The sequence below is a fragment of the Triticum aestivum genome, chromosome 5B (genome assembly GCF_018294505.1).
Source record: "Triticum aestivum cultivar Chinese Spring chromosome 5B, IWGSC CS RefSeq v2.1, whole genome shotgun sequence".
Taxonomy (NCBI): Eukaryota; Viridiplantae; Streptophyta; class Magnoliopsida; order Poales; family Poaceae; genus Triticum; species Triticum aestivum.
Window position 1 is genome coordinate 553,221,869 of NC_057807.1, and position 21,600 is coordinate 553,243,468.

The window sequence follows — 21,600 nt, forward strand, 5'->3', positions numbered from 1 at the left end:
GTAGGGTCTACACACTTAAGGTTCGATGACGCTAGGGTTATAAAGGAAGTTTGTATGTGGTTACCGAATGTTGTTCGGAGTCCCGGATGAGATCCCGGACGTCACGAGGAGTTCCGGAATGGTCCGGAGGTAAAGATTTATATATGGGAAGTCCTATTTTGGCCACCGGAAAATGTTCGGGATTTTTCGGTATTGTACCGGGAAGGTTCTAGAAGGTTCCAGAGTGGGGCCCACCTGCATGGGGGGACCCACATGAACGTGAGTAGTGGGGGAAAGGCCCCACACCCCTGGTCAAGGCGCACCAAGATCCCCCCTTAGAAGGAATAAGATCATATCCCGAAGGGATAAGATCAAGATCCCTAAAAAGGGGGGATAACAATCGGTGGGGAAGGAAATGATGGGATTTCTTTCCTCCCACCTTGGCCAACGCCCCAATGGACTTGGAGGGCAAGAAACCAGCCCCTCCACCCCTATATATAGTGGGGAGGCGCATGGGAGCTTAACACAAGCCAAGGCGCAGCCCCTCCCCTCCCCAACACCTCTCCTCCTCCGTATATGCTTGGCGAAGCCCTGTCGGAGTACTGCTGCACCAACTACACCACGCCGTCGTGCTGCCGTTGGAGCAATCTTCCTCAACCTCTCCTTCCCCTTGCTGGATCAAGAAGGAGGAGACGTCTCCCGTCCCATACGTGTGTTGAACGCGGAGGTGCTGTCCGTTCAGCACTTGGACATCGGTGATCCGAATCACGTTCGAGTACGACTCCATCATCACCATCCCCTTGGCTAGCTTCCGCTCGTGATCTACAAGTGGTATGTAGATGCAAACTCTCTTCCTTGACTCGTTGCTTAGATGAACTCATAGATGGATCTTGGTGAAACCGTAGAAAAAAATTTAATTTTCTGCAACATGCAGGGGATGGAAAAGACCATTCCTAAAGTGTTCTCGATGCTGAAGTCAGCAGAGGCTGAAATCAAGAAAGAACATCAAGTGTTGATGGTCAATAAGACCACTAAGTTCAAGAAGGGCAAGGGTAAGAAGAACTTCAAGAAGGACGGCAAGGAGGTTGCCGCGCCTGGTAAGCCAGTTACCGGGAAGAAGTCAAAGAATGGACCTAAGCCTGAGAGTGAGTGCTTTTATTGCAAGGGGAAGGGTCACTGGAAGCGGAACTGCCCCAAATACTTAGCAGATAAGAAGGCCGGCAAAACCAAAGGTATATTTGATATACATGTAATTGATGTGTACCTTACCAGTACTCGTAGTAACTCCTGGGTATTTGATACCGGTGTCGTTGCTCATATTTGTAACTCACAGCAGGAGCTGCGGAATAAACGGAGACTGGCGAAGGACGAGGTGACGATGCGCGTCGGGAATGGTTCCAGAGTCGATGTGATCGCCGTCGGCACGCTGCCTCTACATTTACCTACGGGATTAGTTTTGAACCTTAATAATTGTTATTTAGTGCCAAGTTTGAGCATGAACATTGTATCTGGATCTCGTTTAATACGAGATGGCTACTCATTTAATTCTGAGAATAATGGTTGTTTGATTTATATGAGAGATATGTTTTATGGTCATGCTCCGATGGTCAATGGTTTATTCTTAATGAATCTCGAGCATAATATTACACATGTTCATAGTGTAGATGCCAAAAGATGTAAAGTTGATAACGATAGTCCCACATACTTGTGGCACTGCCGCCTTGGTCACATTGGTGTCAAGCGCATGAAGAAGCTCCATGCCGATGGACTTTTAGAGTCTCTTGATTATGAATCGTTTGACACGTGCGAACCATGCCTCATGGGCAAGATGACCAAGACTCCGTTCTCCGGAACAATGGAGCGAGCAACCAACTTATTGGAAATCATACATACCGATGTGTGCGGTCCAATGAGCGTTGAGGCTCGCAGAGGATATCGTTATGTTCTCACTCTCACTGATGACTTAAGTAGATATGGGTATGTCTACTTAATGAAACACAAGTCTGAGACCTTTGAAAAGTTCAAGGAATTTCAGAATGAGGTGGAGAATCAACGTGACCGAAAGATAAAGTGCCTACGATCAGATCGTGGAGGAGAATATTTAAGTCACGAATTTGGCACACACTTAAGGAAATGTGGAATCGTTTCACAACTCACGCCGCCTGGAACACCTCAGCGAAATGGTGTGTCCGAACGTCGTAATCGCACTCTATTGGATATGGTGCGGTCTATGATGTCTCTTACTGATTTACCGCTATCATTTTGGGGATATGCTCTAGAGACAGCTACATTCACTTTAAATAGGGCACCGTCTAAATCCTTTGAGACGACACCGTATGAATTATGGTTTGGGAAGAAACCTAAGCTGTCGTTTCTAAAAGTTTGGGGATGCGATGCTTATGTCAAAAAACTTCAACCTGAAAAGCTCGAACCCAAGTCGGAAAAATGCGTCTTCATAGGATACCCTAAGGAAACTGTCGGGTATACCTTCTACTTAAGATCCGAGGGAAAAATCTTTGTTGCCAAGAACGGATGCTTTCTGGAAAAAGAGTTTCTCTCGAAAGAAGTAAGTGGGAGGAAAGTAGAACTCGATGAAGTACTACCTCTCGAACGGGAAAGTGGTGCAGCTCAGGAAAATGTTCCTGTGATGCCCACACCAACTGAAGAGGAAACCAATGATGATGATCAAGGTACTTCGGATCAAGTTGCTACTGAACTTCGTAGGTCCACAAGGACACGTTCCGCACCAGAGTGGTACGGCAACCCCGTCCTGGAAATCATGTTGTTAGACAACGGTGAACCTTCGAACTATGAAGAAGCGATGGCGGGCCCAGATTCCAACAAATGGCTTGAAGCCATGAAATCCGAGATAGAATCCATGTATGAAAACAAAGTATGGACTTTGACAGACTTGCCCGATGATCGGCGAGCGATAGAAAACAAATGGATCTTTAAGAAGAAGACAGACGCGGATGGTAATGTCACCATCTATAAAGCTCGACTTGTCGCTAAGGGTTATCGACAGGTTCAAGGGATTGACTACGACGAGACATTCTCTCCCGTAGCGAAGCTAAAGTCCGTCCGAATCATGTTAGCAATTGCCGCATACTATGATTATGAGATATGGCAGATGGACGTCAAAACAGCATTCCTTAACGGGCATCTTAAGGAAGAACTGTATATGATGCAGCCGGAAGGTTTTGTCGATCCTAAGAACGCTAACAAAGTATGCAAGCTCCAGCGATCCATTTATGGGCTGGTGCAAGCATCTCGGAGTTGGAATATTCGCTTTGATGAGATGATCAAAGCGTTTGGGTTTATGCAGACTTATGGAGAAGCCTGTGTTTACAAGAAAGTGAGTGGGAGCTCTGTAGCATTTCTCATATTATATGTAGATGACATACTCTTGATGGGAAATAATATAGAATTTCCGGACAGCATTAAGGCCTACTTGAATAAGTGTTTTTCAATGAAGGACCTTGGAGAAGCTGCTTACATATTAGGCATCAAGATCTATAGAGATAGATCGAGACGCCTCATAGGTCTTTCACAAAGCACATACCTTGATAAGATTTTGAAGAGGTTCAAAATGGATCAGTCCAAGAAGGGGTTCTTGCCTATGTTACAAGGTGTGAGATTGAGCTCGGCTCAGTCACCGACCACGGCAAAAGATAAAGAAGAGATGAGTGTCATCCCCTATGCTTCAGCCATAGGATCTATTATGTATGCCATGCTGTGTACCAGACCTGATGTAAACCTTGCCGTGAGTTTGGTAGCTAGATACCAAAGTAATCCCGGCAAGGAACACTGGACAGCAGTCAAGAATATCCTGAAGTACCTGAAAAGGACAAAGGACATGTTTCTCGTTTATGGAGGAGACGAAGAGCTTGTCGTAAAGGGTTACGTCGACGCTAGCTTCGACTCAGATCCGGATGACTCTAAGTCACAAACCGGATACATGTATATGTTGAACGGTGGAGCAGTAAGCTGGTGCAGCTGCAACCAGAGCGTCGTGGCGGGATCTACGTGTGAAGTGGAGTACATGGCAGCCTCGGAGGCAGCGCATGAAGCGATTGGGGTGAAGGAGTTCATCACCGACCTAGGAGTCATACCCAATGCGTTGGGGCCAATCAAACTCTTCTGTGACAACACTGGAGCTATTGCCCTTGCTAAGGAGCCCAGGTTTCACAAGAAGACCAGGCACATCAAGCGTCGTTTCAACTCCATCCGTGAAAATGTTCAAGATGGAGACATAGAAATTTGCAAAGTACATACGGATCTGAATGTCGCAGATCCGTTGACTAAACCTCTCTCGCGAGCTAAACATGATCAACACCAGAACTCTATGGGTGTTCGATTCATCACAATGTAACTAGATTGGTGACTCTAGTGCAAGTGGGAGACTGTTGGAAATATGCCCTAGAGGCAATAATAAAAGTATTATTATATTTCATTGTTCATGATAATTGTCTTTTATTCATGCTATAACTGTATTATCCGGAAATCGTAATACACGTGTGAATACATAGACCTCAATATGTCCCTAGTGAGCCTCTAGTTGACTAGCTCGTTGTGATCAACAGATAGTCATGATTTCCTGGGTATGGACATTGGATGTCGTTGATAACGGGATCACATCATTAGGAGAATGATGTGATGGACAAGACCCAATCCTAAGCATAGCACAAAGGTCGTTTAGTTCGTTTGCTAGAGCTTTGCCAATGTCAAGTATCTCTTCCTTAGACCATGAGATCGTGTAACTCCCGGATACCGTAGGAGTGCCTTGGGTGTATCAAACGTCACAACGTAACTGGGTGACTATAAAGGTGCATTACAGGTATCTCCGAAAGTAGCTGTTGGGTTGACACGGATCGAGACTGGGATTTGTCACTCCGTATGACGGAGAGGTATCTCTGGGCCCACTCGGTAATGCATCATCATAATGAGCTCAAGGTGACCAAAGTGTTGGCCACGAGATCATGCATTACGGTACGAGTAAAGTGACTTGCCGGTAACGAGACTGAACAAGGTATTGGGATACCGATGATCGAGTCTCGGGCAAGTAACATACCGATTGACAAAGGGAATTGTATACAGGGTTTGATCGAATCCTCGACATCGTGGTTCATCCGATGACAACATCGAGAAGCATGTGGGAGCCAACATGGGTATCCAGATCCCGTTGTTGGTTATTGACCGGAGAACGTCTCGGTCATGTCTACATGTCTCCCGAACCCGTAGGGTCTACACACTTAAGGTTCGATGACGCTAGGGTTATAAAGGAAGTTTGTATGTGGTTACCGAATGTTGTTCGGAGTCCCGGATGAGATCCCGAACGTCACGAGGAGTTCCGGAATGGTCCGGAGGTAAAGATTTATATATGGGAAGTCCTATTTTGGCCACCGGAAAATGTTTGGGATTTTTCGGTATTGTACCGGGAAGGTTCTAGAAGGTTCCGGAGTGGGGCCCACCTGCATGGGGGGACCCACATGAACGTGAGTAGTGGGGGAAAGGCCCCACACCCCTGGTCAAGGCGCACCAAGATCCCCCCTTAGAAGGAATAAGATCATATCCCGAAGGGATAAGATCAAGATCCCTAAAAAGGGGGGATAACAATCGGTGGGGAAGGAAATGATGGGATTTCTTTCCTCCCACCTTGGCCAACGCCCCAATGGACTTGGAGGGCAAGAAACCAGCCCCTCCACCCCTATATATAGTGGGGAGGCGCATGGGAGCTTAACACAAGCCAAGGCGCAGCCCCTCCCCTCCCCAACACCTCTCCTCCTCCGTATATGCTTGGCGAAGCCCTATCGGAGTACTGCTGCACCAACTACACCACGCCGTCGTGCTGCCGTTGGAGCAATCTTCCTCAACCTCTCCTTCCCCCTTGCTGTATCAAGAAGGAGGAGACGTCTCCCGTCCCATACGTGTGTTGAACGCGGAGGTGCTGTCCGTTCAGCACTTGGACATCGGTGATCCGAATCACGTTCGAGTACGACTCCATCATCACCATCCCCTTGGCTAGCTTCCACTCGTGATCTACAAGTGGTATGTAGATGCAAACTCTCTCCCTTGACTCGTTGCTTAGATGAACTCATAGATGGATCTTGGTGAAACCGTAGAAAAAATTTTAATTTTCTGCAACGTTCCCCAACATTATCTGCTCCCTATACTCCTCAGCAGAATGGCGTCGTGGAGCGCAAGAACAGAACTCTTGTTGAGATGGCTCGCACTATGCTTGATGAATACAAAATGCCTCATCATTTTTTGATTGATGCAATTGATACTGCGTGCCACATCATCAACAGAGTATATCTTCACAAATTCTTCAAGAAGACGGCCTATGAACTCCTCACTGACAAGAAACCCAATGTGAGTTATTTCAAAGTCTTCGGTGCAAAATGTTGGATTAGGGATCCTCACCACAATTCTAAATTTGCACCGAAAGCACATGAAGGTTTTATGCTTGGTTACGGAAAGGACTCGCACACCTACAAAGTCTTCAACAATGCTCTTCACAAGGTTGTTGAAACTGTAGATGTGCGGTTCGATGAAACTAATGGCTCGCAAAGAGAGCACCTACCTTCTGTGTTAGATGAACCAGCACCTGAGGATTCTATCAAGTTCAAGGCAACTGAGGATGTCATTCCTACTGAAGAATTTGCTGAAGAATTCGTTCCAGTACGTGAAGAATGTCGAGCTGATGCACCTGAAGATAATGCTGAAGAAAATGGTGCTGAAGAAAATGCTGACCAAATTCCTCAGCGACAGCCAGCTCATCCCCGCGTTGCAAAAGAAGTACAAGTTGACAAGATCATCGATGACATTGAAGCGCCAGGTCCTCTCACATGCTCAAAAGCTTCACATTTATCTAACTTTTGTGGGCACTATGCTTTTGTCTCTATCACAGAGCCCACTAAGGTAGATGAAGCATTTCTGGAGCCGGAGTGGATTCAGGCTATGCAAGAAGAATTACATCAATTTGAGCTCAACAATGTCTGGGAACTGGTCAAACGTCCAGATCCTTGCAAGCATAATATCATTGGCACAAAGTGGATCTACCTCAACAAGCAAGATGAAAATGGCCTTGTGGTGAGGAATAAGGCACGACTGGTAGCTCAAGGCTACACACAGGTTGAAGGAATTGATTTCGATGAAACTTTTGCACCTGTTGCTAGACTTGAGGCTATTCGCATATTACTTGCTTATGCTAACCATCATGATATCATCTTATATCAAATGGATGTGAAAAGTGCATTCCTCAATGGTAAGCTTGAGGAAGAAGTATATGTTGCTCAACCCCCAGGTTTTGAAGATCCAAAGAATCCTGACAAAGTCTTCAGACTTAATAAGGCCCTCTATGGCCTCAAGCAAGCCCCTCGGGCGTGGTATGATACATTGAAGGAATTCTTCGTGAAGCATGGCTTCACACCCGGTTCACTTGACCCTACTCTCTTTACTAAATCTTATGATGGTGAACTGTTTGTGTGCCAAATATATGTTGATGATATTATCTTTGGCTGTACTAACCAACGTTATAGTGATGAATTTGCATATATGATGAGTGAAGAATATTAAATTTCTATGATGGGAGAGTTGAAATTCTTCTTAGGTCTTCAAATTCGTCAACAGCACAATGGCATATTCATATCTCAAGAGAAATACCTCAAAGATGTACTGAGGAAATTCGGCATGCAAGATTGCAAAGGCGTCAAAATTCCTATGCCCACAAATGGCCATCTATGCACTGATGAAAATGGTATTGACTTCGATCACAAGGTATACCGCTCCATGATTGGTTCTTTACTGTACTTATGTGCATCTCGGCCAGATATAATGCTTAGTGTTTGCATGTGTGCCCGATTTCAAGCTGCACCGAAGGAATCACACCATAAGGCTGTGAAACATATTCTTCGATATCTAGCTCACACACCAACACTAGGATTATGGTACCCCAAGGGCTCCGCTTTTGATCTTATTGGATATTCTGACTCTGACTATGCTGGTGATCGTGTGGACCGCAAGTCAACTTCTGGCACTTGTCATTTCCTCGGACGATCTTTGGTCTGTTGGTCCTCGAAGAAACAGAACTGTGTATCACTGTCCACTGCGGAAGCTGAATACATTGCTGTTGGCTCTTACTGTGCTCAACTGCTTTGGATGAAGCAAACACTCAAGGACTATGGCATCAACGTGAAGAATGTGCCTCTCCTCTGCGACAATGAGAGTGCCATCAAGATTGCTCACAACCCAGTTCAGCACTCGAAGACTAAGCACATTCAGATTCGTCATCATTTTCTTCATGATCATGTGTTGAAGGGCGACATCTCCATCGAGCATGTGAAGACTAAAGAACAGCTAGCTGATATCTTCACTAAGCTCTTGGATGAGAAGAGATTTAGCAAGTTGCGGTGTGAGCTAAATATCTTAGAATCTTCGAATGTTCTTTGAAAAGGACACACATCCTAACACTTATGCAAAATTGATGACTTAGATGTGCAACACATGAAGAAACGTTTTTCTTCAATCAATGAAGAATAACACTCTAAGTGTGAAGAAATTAATGAAGAATTTGATTCTCAGATACGCGGTGTCTGAAATCATCATTCTTATACGGTGGGTCACGCCACCACAAAAAGTTGAAAATCTTAATTGAGTTTTTCCTCAGTTTTGAAATTCTTCAACTTTTCAAAATCTTCACTGTTTCCTTCATTTGTCTTCATTGACTATATATATATATATATATATATATATATATATATATATATATATATGAGTTTATGTCCTCTACAGCATTCACTTATAGCTATTTCTTCAAGTTGCTTCTTCTACTAAGTGAATGTGATCGGACCCTTCCCCCTCTATGCTATACTCAACCCAATCTATTCACAAATTCTTCATGTGCGTTCTATTTGAAACTCGTTCAAAATCTTCACTGAGTCCTTGTCAGCTGAAGAAATTGCTAACGAAACTTTAAAACAAATCTTATCCAGATTTTCGGTGTTGCCGCTCAAACTGTTTCGCATCTCACGATGCATTATTCTATTCACCCACGATCGTACACGATCTCCACTACATAGTACGTGGGTGACACCTGTCGCGTGAAGGAGAAAGGGCAGGGGCATGTTCGTCCTAAATCTTTGGGCAAACAGTTTTTCACCGTGTCTATACATACCCCTCTCCCCTTCCTCACTTCATTTACTCCGCTCGACCGTTCTCTCTCTCGCTCGAGCTCCTCAAACCCTAGCGCCGCCGCTACTCCATCGTCGCCGGTGAGGAAGAGCTTCACTGCCTCGACCTCGTCGCCGTCGTACTCGCACCGACCGCGGAAATCCTCACTCCGCCGCCGCCGTAGCTGTCTTCCTCCGCCGAGTTAGGGCAAGGAAGATCTAACCTGACGAACTTCCCATCTGTTCTTCTCAGTTCGTCGTGTTCTTCACTTCGGGTAATTAAAAGTCACTTTTATTACTCGCTTTGATTCTCAAGCTTTCCTGAAAATCTTCAAAGGTGTTTATTCTTCAAATCTTCACACATATGAACACCTCACACGTTATATGCTCTTGATTAGTTTCTCTAAGCATCATTTTTCTTCAAGATTCCTCAATTGTGTGGATTTTCAATCTGTACAACTCTAGAACCTAAGACAAAGAACGCTTAGTGAAATTCCTCAAGGCTCATCTGGTCAAATTCCTCAAAACTTGTTCTTTTCGAAAAACCTTCTGAGAACGCATATGACCTCTCCAAATTCCTCGCACCAAGGAGAGGTTCAGGTACTCATGTATGTTGCTGAATCACTAGGTTCTCATCAACTTAACTCATTTGCAGCATTCCTCGAAGAAAAACTGCATACTTCTTCAGAAAACTCGATTGTTCAAATTCCTCAACTGAAGAATATGGCAGACGGTAAGAAGCCGCAGAAAGGAGGAAAGAAACCTGAGGTTATGACTGCTTTTGAAATCCCTGAGGAAATTTATGCTGACTATTGCACACTTGATGAAGCAAAATTTGGCAAAGAAAATAAAAATCAACGCAAGGTGCGCATTCAGAAGATTGAACGGAGATGGGCAAGGGAATGGAGGGAATACAGATATGTGACTCCAAAGTACATGAAGAAATTCGCCCTCAATCCTCCATGCCCAAGAGCTCCATTGGCACCTGGCCAAGTAGCTGACCCCACAAGCATCAAACGTGGTGAGGACTTTCCTGAAGAATGGGCTAAGCGCCAAGCAAAATTGGCAAGACAGGCCAAGGAGGCAGTGAAGAAATTCAATGAGGATTCTGCCACTGCTACTACTACTGAGGCCTCGGTCAAACCGAGGAAATCCATGCCAAAGAAGCCTGCTCGTAAGCCAAGTGCTTCACCAACAGCGCCCTCACGGCCCAGTTCCTCAGCAATGCCCTCACGGCAAATTCCTCACACTGCCACAGCTCCACCAAAGTCCTCAACATCTCCTTCAAAGTCCTCAGCTACTATGCATCTGGCTACATGTCAAAGGACTGCTGGTTTCTCGATTGCATCTAGTGTTTCCGCAAGTTCCTCGGCTGCACCAATTTCATCATCTGGCCCGACACTGATGAAGACCAAAGCAACAGCTGGACGAGGTCCTCGGCCAAGTCCAAAGAAGAAACAGGTCGTATTCCATGTGCCTTCTGATGATGAAGCTTCTGATGAAGAACTTGCAGAAATCATCAGAGACAGACAGGTGAAGGCCGCTAGAGCCAAAGGCACATCTGTGCCACTGCTGTTGGATCCAAGGAAAATCCTCGATTACATTGATCTCTGGCACAAGGATCCAAACACTCCAATGCCTGATTTTCCTCTGACCACTGGACAAAGTCATATGTTGACCCATTTCATCACTGAAGAGAAATAGAAGTTTGAAAAGGCAAGAGAGATCAAGAAAGCTCAATACAGAAAGGAGAAGCTCCTGAAGAAAAACGTTGTCAGAATGACACCTGAGGAACTTCTCCAGGCTCAGTCTGAAATTCAAGCCGTCAGCAAAGACTTTGATGCCTACTATGCTGATTGGCAAGGAGCTAAAGTAAGATTCGTCAATCTGACGAAGAAATTCATAAATGTTGCAGCCCCATCGCAACAAGAAAATCTTCAGGCTGCAGACTCTGCTCAGCCTGCTGAAGAACATGCCAGCACCGCTGATGACTTTCAGCCTGCTGATGAACATGCTCGTTCCAGGGCTGGTGAAGAAATTCTAGCCGCTGAAGAAATTGCCAGGGCATCCACTAGTGGTGCGCCTGAAGAAACTGAAGTTGTCAGGGCAACTGCATCAGTTGCGCCTGAAGAAAATCAATCAGATTCCTCAGCTCCATCTGCACCTACACCAACTCTAATTCTTCCATGTGCATTCGATGTGAAGAAGACCAAGGCTGCAGAGCGAGCTGCAGTGAAGAAAAGGAAGGCATCAGCTGCATCAAATTCTTCGGCTGCGAAGAAAATGAAGCCAATGACCAGCTCACTCGAAAATCCAATTGATGATGTTCCGATTTCCTCCATGCCATCAAAGGACCTTGTTCCTTTTGGAGAATACTATAAGATCCCAAGCGGATCTGATGAAGAAAATCATTCTGCTGCTTCGTCAGAGCAGATTGATGAAGAAATTGAAGTGGACGCAATCCCTTCAACGCCAATCATTTCCTCACCTATGCCTCAGTTCACAGCTGAAGAGGCTGGTGTTGAGGAAATTGAAGATGAAGATGTGGATATTGGCTGCACCACACCTGTGATGAACGATGACTTTTGGGAAAGTCAGCATCCAAATTCTCCACTCTTCACCCCACTCCAACAGATACCTCAGTCCCCTGCACCAACAGTTCAAATGGGCTCTGAAGAAACTCATCCCACGACATCTGTCCATGAAGAAATTCCAGCCACTAGTGCTGATGAACCTGCTGCTGCTGATCCTCGGACTGCACCTATTGAGGAACAAGAAATTCCTCAACCTGATGAACCTGAGCTCGCGATTCCTGAGGTAGTAATGCAACTCACTGACACCCCTCTGCCAAAGCCAAAGGATCCGTTCTCAAGCAAACAAAAGTTCAAGGCTGAAGATTTCTTTGCCGAGCACGTATTCTTCACAGACTATAATCCATATGATTCTGCTCGCATAAGGAAGAGGCGTTTCTGGACTGCCAGCCAAGCCAATTTCTATTCCTTAGTGCTTTTCGCCAAAGACAAAGTCTTCGATCATGCACATATTCCTCATGTGGACATGGAATCTCTGCCCGGCTTTGAGCCAGTCCTCAATGTTCTTCACGACGCAGGACTTCTGAATTTCTGCATTGATATCTGTGACTGGAATGAAGAACTCATTCTTCAATTCTATGCAACTTTGCACATCACCGGAGACGCTGATGACGTGAACTCATGGGTGTTGGACTAGATGTCTGAAAACACTCACTACAAGGCACCAACAACTGAATTGCTTCGTGTCCTTCCTCTCAGTCCTCCACTTGATGGTGCTCGTTGCATCTACAATGAACCAGAACTGTCAGATCACTATATGCAAGTACTGATGAAGCCTTTGAAGCCAAGGCAAGCCCCACGAACCAAATTCCTCGTCAAGGAATTACTATATGTGCCTCGGACTGTCTATCGAATTCTGACGAAGACAATGTGTCCTATCAAAGGCCACGACTCAAATGATGAAGAAGTCGTTGGCATCATGAAGAATATGCTCTTCAACATCATTCATGGCGTTCCAGTCAACTTCCATGATTTCTTCATGAGGACTCTGGCCAATATTGCTATGTCACCATTCGAGCTGAAGCCCTATGCTCCTTGGATTATGAGATTCATCAGGGCAAGATCTTCACTGAATTACAAAGCTGACACTCTGAACCACGGTAGCTACTTGCCTCCCATTGAAGTCCTCAAACAGACAGTTTCATCAGCTGATGATAAAGGCAAGGCCGCTGCTGTGATCGATGAAGGCATTCGTCCATTGGATGGTCAATTTTGCAAGGCTGCATCTTACTCTACCAATGACGATTCTGCCACACATTACTCTGCTGCAAATACCTCAGCCAAGCAAAATCCTCAAGCCATAGCTCCCAGGGTGATGACTGATCGTGAGTTACTCCTCAGTCTTCATCAGAAGGTTGATCGCAATCATAACTGGGTAAAGCGTCAGTTTGGTTCAGTTCTTCACAACATGACCTCAACACACAATGCAGTGAAGAAAAACCAATACTACCTCCATGAAACCTTCAACCGTACCTGGGCTGTTCTCTCTCATGTCTACAGCGCTGCAGATCTGAAGAAAATGGGTCTCAAGGAAGAATTTGACTGGTCTGCACCTCCACCGAAGAAATTCAAGAAGGTCAAAGTTCCTTCCTTGGTGGCCAGCTCTTATTCTTCATCACGCGAGACTGATGAGTATGAAAATTTGGACGACACTGCGACAGGCCCTGCTACAACAAACAACCCCAACAACGTTGGCGCTCCTCCATCAACTTGATATTCTTCAGGGGCGTTAGTCCTCAGTTTCGATCCTTTTGGTCATTTGATGACAAAGGGGGAGAAATCTGAGTTAGTCTTCAAGCCGGTTTATATTAAGGGCATTTTTTTAAGTTACAACTCTCGTTCTTCAGAAACTTTTATTTGGATCGAGTTGTAATCTTAAACCCGATGGTGCGCTGATACTTTTGTTGCATTATGCTTTGCATGCTTATTCCTCGTTAATGACATAGCACGCATGCTGAATCTCATCAGGCACCATATTTCATCATGCATTTCAAATTCTTCATATTATATATCAAATGCGTGTATGAATTACAAGATATAGGGGGAGATCTCCATGATCTTCAAGTGTGCATTGCTTCAAAAGCAAATTCCTCACTATGCACATCTTCAGGGGGAGTTCTACTATATCTTGTAATCAAATTCCTCAATATCAGTGTATACACTTCATATGGTTATCCCCGTTGAAAACTTAACCTATGTTGTCATCAATCACCAAAAAGGGGGAGATTGTAAGTGCATCTAGTGCCCCTTAGTGATTTTGGTGTATTGAAGACTTATAGGTTAAGGGACTAATGCGTTTGTGAGTATACACAGGTCTATAAGTCTATGAGGAGTTTGATATTTACAGAGAAAGTCGACCCCTAAAAATGAAGTTCTTTAACTGAAGACTTTGATATTCTGAAGACTTTCTGAAGACTTTGAAAGTGAAGAAATTGGTGTATCCGTGAAGACTTGATATTCATGCGAGGAATATGAAGCTTGAAGACTTTCGTTTTCATAGTTTTGTTTTTCTCTTTCTTGAGTCATAGGAAACACCGTACTGTTAAAGGGGGTCGAGGATACTAAGGAAAATTTTCCATGTGATGCTCAACTCAAAATCCTACACCTACCAATCCCTTCGAGTGAAGCCTTTGGAAATCTCATACAGTTCGGTCACTTTCTTCAGTGACAGAGACAAAGTTCCTCTGGTCGCTGATGAATTTTCTCTGACTAAGGAGTTAGGAATTCGCCAGTGCGGATTGCCTACACAGTGAGGAACATGATAGCCCTGAGGAATTTGAGAGTCAAATTTCCGACCGTTGCTGTGCTGCGCGCCAGCTGTCCCAAAATATCTTATCCCCCTAACGGTCATATCATTGAGGGGCATTTATGTCTTATCATGTTGGGCTGCTCCCTAGGCTATAAATAGCCGCCCCCTACAACCACTAGCTGGTTGGCTGCTCCGAGAGAACTTGACACTTGTCATTTGAGAGCAACCCATCCTCCGAGGACTTTGAGCGAAAATCATCGAGTGAGGAAAATCCCAAAAACCCAAACACCTCCAACCCAAAGTGATTGAGCATCACTGAAGAAATTGATCCTACGTGGATCCGACGCTTGTTACCTTTGAAGAATGTGCTTCTTCTAGACGGTTAGGCGTCAAGGTCTAGAGCATCCAAGAGGAATTGTGGATTGCCGAGTGGCCAAGTCTGTGAAGGTTTGGAAGTCGCCTGAAGACTTACCACGAGTGATTGGACGAGATCTGCGTGATCTTAGTTCAAGGAGAATACGGTGAGGATTGGGTGTCCTGAGCTGCGTTCTCAGAGACTGGGTGTCCGGGACTGTGTGTCCTCGAGTTTAAATACTCAGCCGCTCCAACCAGACGTACAACTGAGACAGCAGTTGGAACTGGTCTACCAAATCATTGTGTTCACCAACCTAACTGGTTCTATTTCCTCAACCCTTTCATTTCCTCATTACTGTGTTGAGTGTTTGTTCATATCTGTGTTTGAAGACTTTGACTGAAGACTTTCTCAATTTCCTTAGTTCAATTTCTTCAGTCTGTTTGTCTTCATCTTGTGTTATCCTGTGATTACGCTTTCTGTACTCTGTGCTAGTCTTCATTTCATCATGATGACCATGCTTGTATTCTGTTATGCTTACTTCTGAGTACTTATTCCGCTGCTAATAGTTCTTCGCTAAGGAATTTCCTCACCGGCAAATTCCTCAGTGAAGAATTCATAAAAATCGCCTATTCACCCCCCCCCCCTCTAGTCGACATAACGCACTTTCATCCGCGTGAGGAATTTGATCCATATGAGGACTTGGATCCATAAGAAGAATTTGGTCCATATTAAGAATTTGATCTGGGGTTCCTATTCTTCACGGGTGGTGTCATGATGACATTCACCTGAAGATTTTCAAGGCATCTTTTAGGAACCCATATTTTCTTCATAGGGAGACCGTTCCTGCAGTTAGTTCCAACATATCGAGCAAATACTTGACCGTTCTGATTCTTAAACAGTTTATAGTTGGAGTCAAATGACTCATCAGAGGAATATGAAGAATCAGAGGTAAAGCCAGATAAAGTGCATGGATCTACAGGAGGTCCTTTTGCAGCAACCCATCATGTTTTGGGGTACTGCTCAGGTTTCTAGTAGGTCCCATCAGCATTGAGTTTCCTATCAAATGCAATACCCTCTTTCCTAGGGTTCCTGTTCAGATCTGCTTTTTAAGCACATCACATAGTGTCTGATGCCCTTTGAGGCTTTTGTAAATGCCTGTCACATACAATTCCTTCAGACCTGCATTATCGTCAATGATACTTGTGGTATCCTCAGTTGAGGAATTTATGACCACAGAGACAGTTGTAGAATTTGCAGCAAGAGAAGCATTTGAACATTTAGGTGATGAATTAGCAGATTCACGCTCAACGCATTTCAGACATGGTGGAATAAATTCTTCCTGAGCAGAACTGGTCTGTTGAGCAAGCAATGAATCATTTTCCTTCTGAAGATCTCCATACGCTTTTAACTTCTCAAGATCTTGCTTTCTCTGAAGAAATTCATAAGAAAGCTTCTCGTGATCAGTTAAGATAGTGTTATGATGATTTTGAAGGTTGTCAAACTTTGAATGAAGTTTTTGAAGACTATCAGTCAAAGCCTTATTTTGATCCAATTCCTCACCCAACATATGATCGCTTTCATCTAGCATGTTTCAAACTTTTTCAAGAGATCTTTGCTGTTTAGTAGCAAGGGAAGCAAGTTTGACATAGCTGGGGCCAAATTCATCACCTGATTCATCATCACTAGATTCGGAAAGGTAGCATTATGTTACCTTGGCACCCTTTGCCATAAGGCATGGTGAAGAGGATGATAATTCAGGTGCGAAAGTCATCTCCTTGAGTGATTCCTTGAAATCCTCAAACCAAGGATCATGACGAGTATGATGGCCTTCGTAGACCTCAGAGAGTCGGTCCCACATTAGCTTCGCATGGTTGAGATGCATGATGTTCCTGAACTGATTTTGGGACAAACAGGAGCAGATGACATCCTTCGTTGTGGGGTTGAGTAGAGTGTACTTGCGAATGTCATCACCCTCCGCCATCTTGCATAGATCGGTAAGACCAATCTCAGTGACGGTCCACAGTTTGCTGTTCATCGCCATGAGTCGCTTCTTCATCATGGCCTTCCACTTGGGATACTCATGACCATCAAAGATGGGTCAGGACACACTCCTCATTCCTGCAGTTGACATAACTAAAACTCCAGGTGGTTAAACCAAAATCACACAGAACAAGGGAGTACCTTGCTCTGATACCAACTGAAAGTGCATTACGTCGACTAGAGGGGGGTGAATAGGCGATTTTTATGAATTTTTCACTGAGGAATTTCAGGGTGAGGAAATTCCTAAGCGAAGAACTACTTGCAGCAGAATAAGTACTCAGGTATAAGCATAGCAGAGCAACAGCATAGTCTTCATGATGAAATGAAAGACAAAACACAGAGTACAGAAGGCGTAAACACAGGATAGTAGGATGAAGACAAACTGACTGAAGAAATAGGATTGAGGAAATAGAGAAAGTCTTCAGTCAAAGTCTTCAAACAGTAATGATCAGGTTCATCAACACATAATTGAGGAAATGAAAGGGTTGAGGAACAAGAACCGGTAGGCTTGGTGAAGACAATGATTTGGTCGACCAGTTCCAACTGCTGTGACAGTTGTACGTCTGGTTGGAGCGGCTGAGTATTTAAACTCGAGGACACACAGTCCTCACTGTATTCTCCTTGAGATAAGATCACGCAAATCTCGCCCAACAGTAGTGGTAAGTCTTCATAGGTGACTTCCAAACCTTCACAGACTTGGTCACTCGGCAATCCACAATTCCTCTTGGATGCTCAGACCATGACGCCTAACCGTCTGGAGGATACATAGTCCTCAAAGGTAACAAGCGTCGGTTCCACATAGGAACAATCTCTTCAGTGATGCTCAATCACTTTGGGTTTGTAGGTTTGGGTCTGGGATTTGGGTATTTCCTCACTTGATGATTTTTGCTCAAAGTCCTCGGAGGATGGGATGCTCTCAAATGACAAGTGTCAGTTTCTCTCGGAGTAGCCAACCAACTAGTGGTTGTAGGGGCGGCTATTTATAGCCTAGGGAGCAGTCCGACATGATAAGACATAAATGCCCTTGGCTAATATGACCGTTAGGTGGTAGATATTTTTGGGACAGCTAGCGCACGGCTCAGCAACGATCGGACATTTGACGTTCGAATTCCTCAGGGCTATCATGTTCCTCACTGTGTAGGCAATCCGCACTAGCGAATTCCTAACTCCTCAGTCAGGACAAATTCCTCAGAGACCAGAAGATCTCTGTCTCTGTCACTGAAGAAATTGACTAAACTGATATGAGATTTCCAATGGCTTCACTCGAAGGATTGGGTAGGTGTAAGATTTTGAGATGAGCATCACATGAAAATCAGTTTCCTTAGTATTACCTCGACCCCCTTTAACAGTACGGTGTTTCCTATGACTCAAGAAAGAGAAAATAAAACTACGAAAACAAAAGTCTTCACGCTTCATAATCCTCGCATGAATATCCAAGTCTTCAAGGTCACACCAATTTCTTCACTTTCAAAGTCTTCAGGAGAACCAAAGTCTTCAACCGAAGACATTCATTTTTAGGGGTCGACTTTCACTGTAAATATCAAACTCCTCATCGACTTATAGAGTCTGTGTACAGTCACAAACATATTAGTCCCTTAACCTATAAGTCTTCAATACACCAAAATCACTAAGGGGCACTAGATGCACTTACACAGTGGCTAACGCCATTGCTAAATGCTCTTGGCTTCTTCAGCTACTCCAGGAGTTGCTTTGTGATGTTCACAAGGCCACGCTCGTCTACTGTGACAATGTTTCTGCCGTGTACCTCTCCGCCAACCCGGTCCATCATCGTCGAACGAAGCACATTGAGCTTGACATACACTTTGTTCCCGAGCAGGTGGCTCTTGGGCGCATCCGGGTCCTCCACGTCCCGACGGCGCGACAGTTCACCGATGTCATGACGAAAGGACTGCCTACTTCTGTCTTCGAGAAGTTAAGGTCCAGTCTTTGCGTCTTCGGTGACGCTTCGACTGTGCATGTATATTGTGTAACTCAGCCCACCTCCTAGTCCTTGTATAGTTGAGGTTGTGGCCCACTTTGTACTCCATACTAGTGGTTGAGGCGCCACCCTGTGGCACCGCTCGAGAAGAAGCTATGCGCATGTTTCCACTTAAAAAATACATAGCCCCCGTCTAGAAAAACATCTGAAAAAAATTCCTTACCTTCATCCAGAAAAGAAGTAAAAAGAAAAAAATTATCACCGCAACATATTATTGAGTACTAGTTTGCATAACCCTCCATTTAAAAAAACACCAGAGGTCCTCACCTCCATCTTAAAAAAATTATATTTAAAAAATAATCCGCACCTTCATCTAAAAAGAATTTCAAAAAATTTCTTACCGCGGCCAACCAGCTTGCGACATGTGGCATAACTGATTAGCCGCCCTTCACGCGTATCTTAATGGTTTTAATATACGTGCGCTATGCACCGATCAATATATCATGTAGCATTGCCAAGTTCTCGTTTCCAACATATATAAACAGTGAACAGGTTTAATTCGTTTTCCCCAAAACATGGGTCACTGCAGGATCTATATAAACAGTGAACAAGTTTATCACGTGGCAGGCGTGGTGAGTCATCTTGAAATCATTAAAATTAGAATTTAAAATGTACATCTGTAATTCACATGTATTTTTTGCAGGGTGATTGTCATGTGTTTTTTTTTTGAGAACTTGTCATGTGTTTCTGTGCGTGTAGGCAATTCATAAAAAACTCGCTGCCCTTTAGTTGGGCTCAAAGTGGGTGGGCTGCACGTTTGAAGCCAGTTCGTCTGTCAGTCAGCGGCCCATAGTTACACGCTCATCACCGACTCAAACAAGCCGTCATATCTCTCGTCGATTTCTCTCTTTTTTTTTTACGAAACCTCGTCAGAGGGCGGGGAGCTCCCGCATTTGCATATAGAAGAAGAGAGTTGGTCTGATTAATAAGGAAAACCGGACCCAAAAATCATACATGCATCGGTTAATTAAGGGAAACCGGCGAAGACCACACACACCGGCCTAGCACTCAAGGTACGTCGTCCGAGCCAGATACAAGGGTGCCGAGGCCCAAGACCACCGTCAACACAGCATACCCGACCAAGACAACCACTGCAACCTCAAGAACAGGCCTGCAACTAGAAGTGAAATCGCACCTACCCTTTTGAAACATGAGATCAACCATTGGCCTCCACCAATGCACGAATTGCCTGGATCGCAGTCGACGTAGGCGGTTTCTTGTACATCCGAAGATAAGAGTTCATCTTCTCTTGCACATCCTCCTCGGAGCCTTTCTTAGATGCCACCCCCTTCGGGAGTTCCCCATAAGCCTCCGCCAACCTATATTCAGCGCGCTTGGCAGTAGGGATGTTGCAGCTCCTGTTCTTCTTCTCCAAACGTCCACTACGCCTCTCGGAACAAGTAGATGCCCCGTCAATCTGCACATGAATCGGTTCTTCGAGCAAGGACCGCGGCGCTGCGCAACTGAAGCTGCTTAGAAACTCATCCAACAAGGTGGTTGATGGCACACCAACATCGCCAAGTGGCTCCTTGGACCCAGAGGACACCATATTGGTAATGCCCCCTGAAGCAAACGTCACCGAAGAGGAGACAAAGGGAGTCACCTCTCCAACCAAACCATCAGGTAAGGCCTCCTCAAAATGCTCCAAATCATTGCTTGATGTGACTTTCTCAGCAACCTTAGCTTGCTCCTCCTCACCTTGACATACCATCTCGTGTAGAGCTACAAAGAACATCATCGGCGACAACAGAGGGCGCCGGCTCCTCATGCTCGCACCAGGGAGGAGGCAACCCAATGGCTCCAGGGAAGAAAATCCCCCATTGTTCCCCAAGATCCCTCCCTCTCGCTCCTCAGGAGACTGATTGAAGGCCGGCAAATCAACCACTTTGCCACTGAAAACCTCCAGCCACTCCAAGAGGCCCGAGACCTGGGCCGCCCAACCCTGCAGAGCAACGGCCATGTCACGGAGGGGTTGAACGATCTCCTCCACACGAGCGGTAACCAGAGCCTGCAATTCGTTGCGTAGCGCCTCGGTCTGAGCTGCAAAGAGGGGCTTCAACAGCCCCAAATCAGCAGCCAAGGTCGACTCGTCGGGGCTGCTACAAGGTGACCCTTGAACGAGCCCAGTCGAAGCGGCAACAATAGAGGCCCACGAGCACTTCTGCAACCTCGGTGAAGGAGCTAGGGGCGGGTGCTTGGGGAGGCGAGGAGCAGCCGGCGGCAACAGGGCGCTGCGGAGATGACCGTGGCTGGCAAGGAGGCGGTCCGGGCAGCCACGCTCGCGATGCCCAGAACGGCCGCAGCCCAAGTAGGTGACAGGCCCACGACAGTCGGCGACGAAGTGGTCATCCGCCAAGCACCGGAAACAGAGCCCATATGCTCTCCGCTTGAAGGCGAGGGCGCGGTCGGTCTCCTTCTTGCGGGGCGGAAGCTTCTCCAACCTCCGGCGATGCTGGCCCCCGACCTCCACCCACCCCTTCTCTATAGATGCCAGCGATGCATCAGTCACGACTAGCGGCGTGAAATTCGGGGGGAGCCGATCTGGAGGTGGCGGCAGCTTGAGCGGAGGGAGGATCCCATGGCAATCCGCAGAGGCGGAGGGAGGTGGCGGCAGCTTGAGCGGAGGGAGGTGGCGGCAGCTTGAGCGTGCAGAAGAGACCCCGTCTTCGTCCTCAACATCGGCAGCCAGGGGCTCTGGATCTGGATCGGGAGAGGAG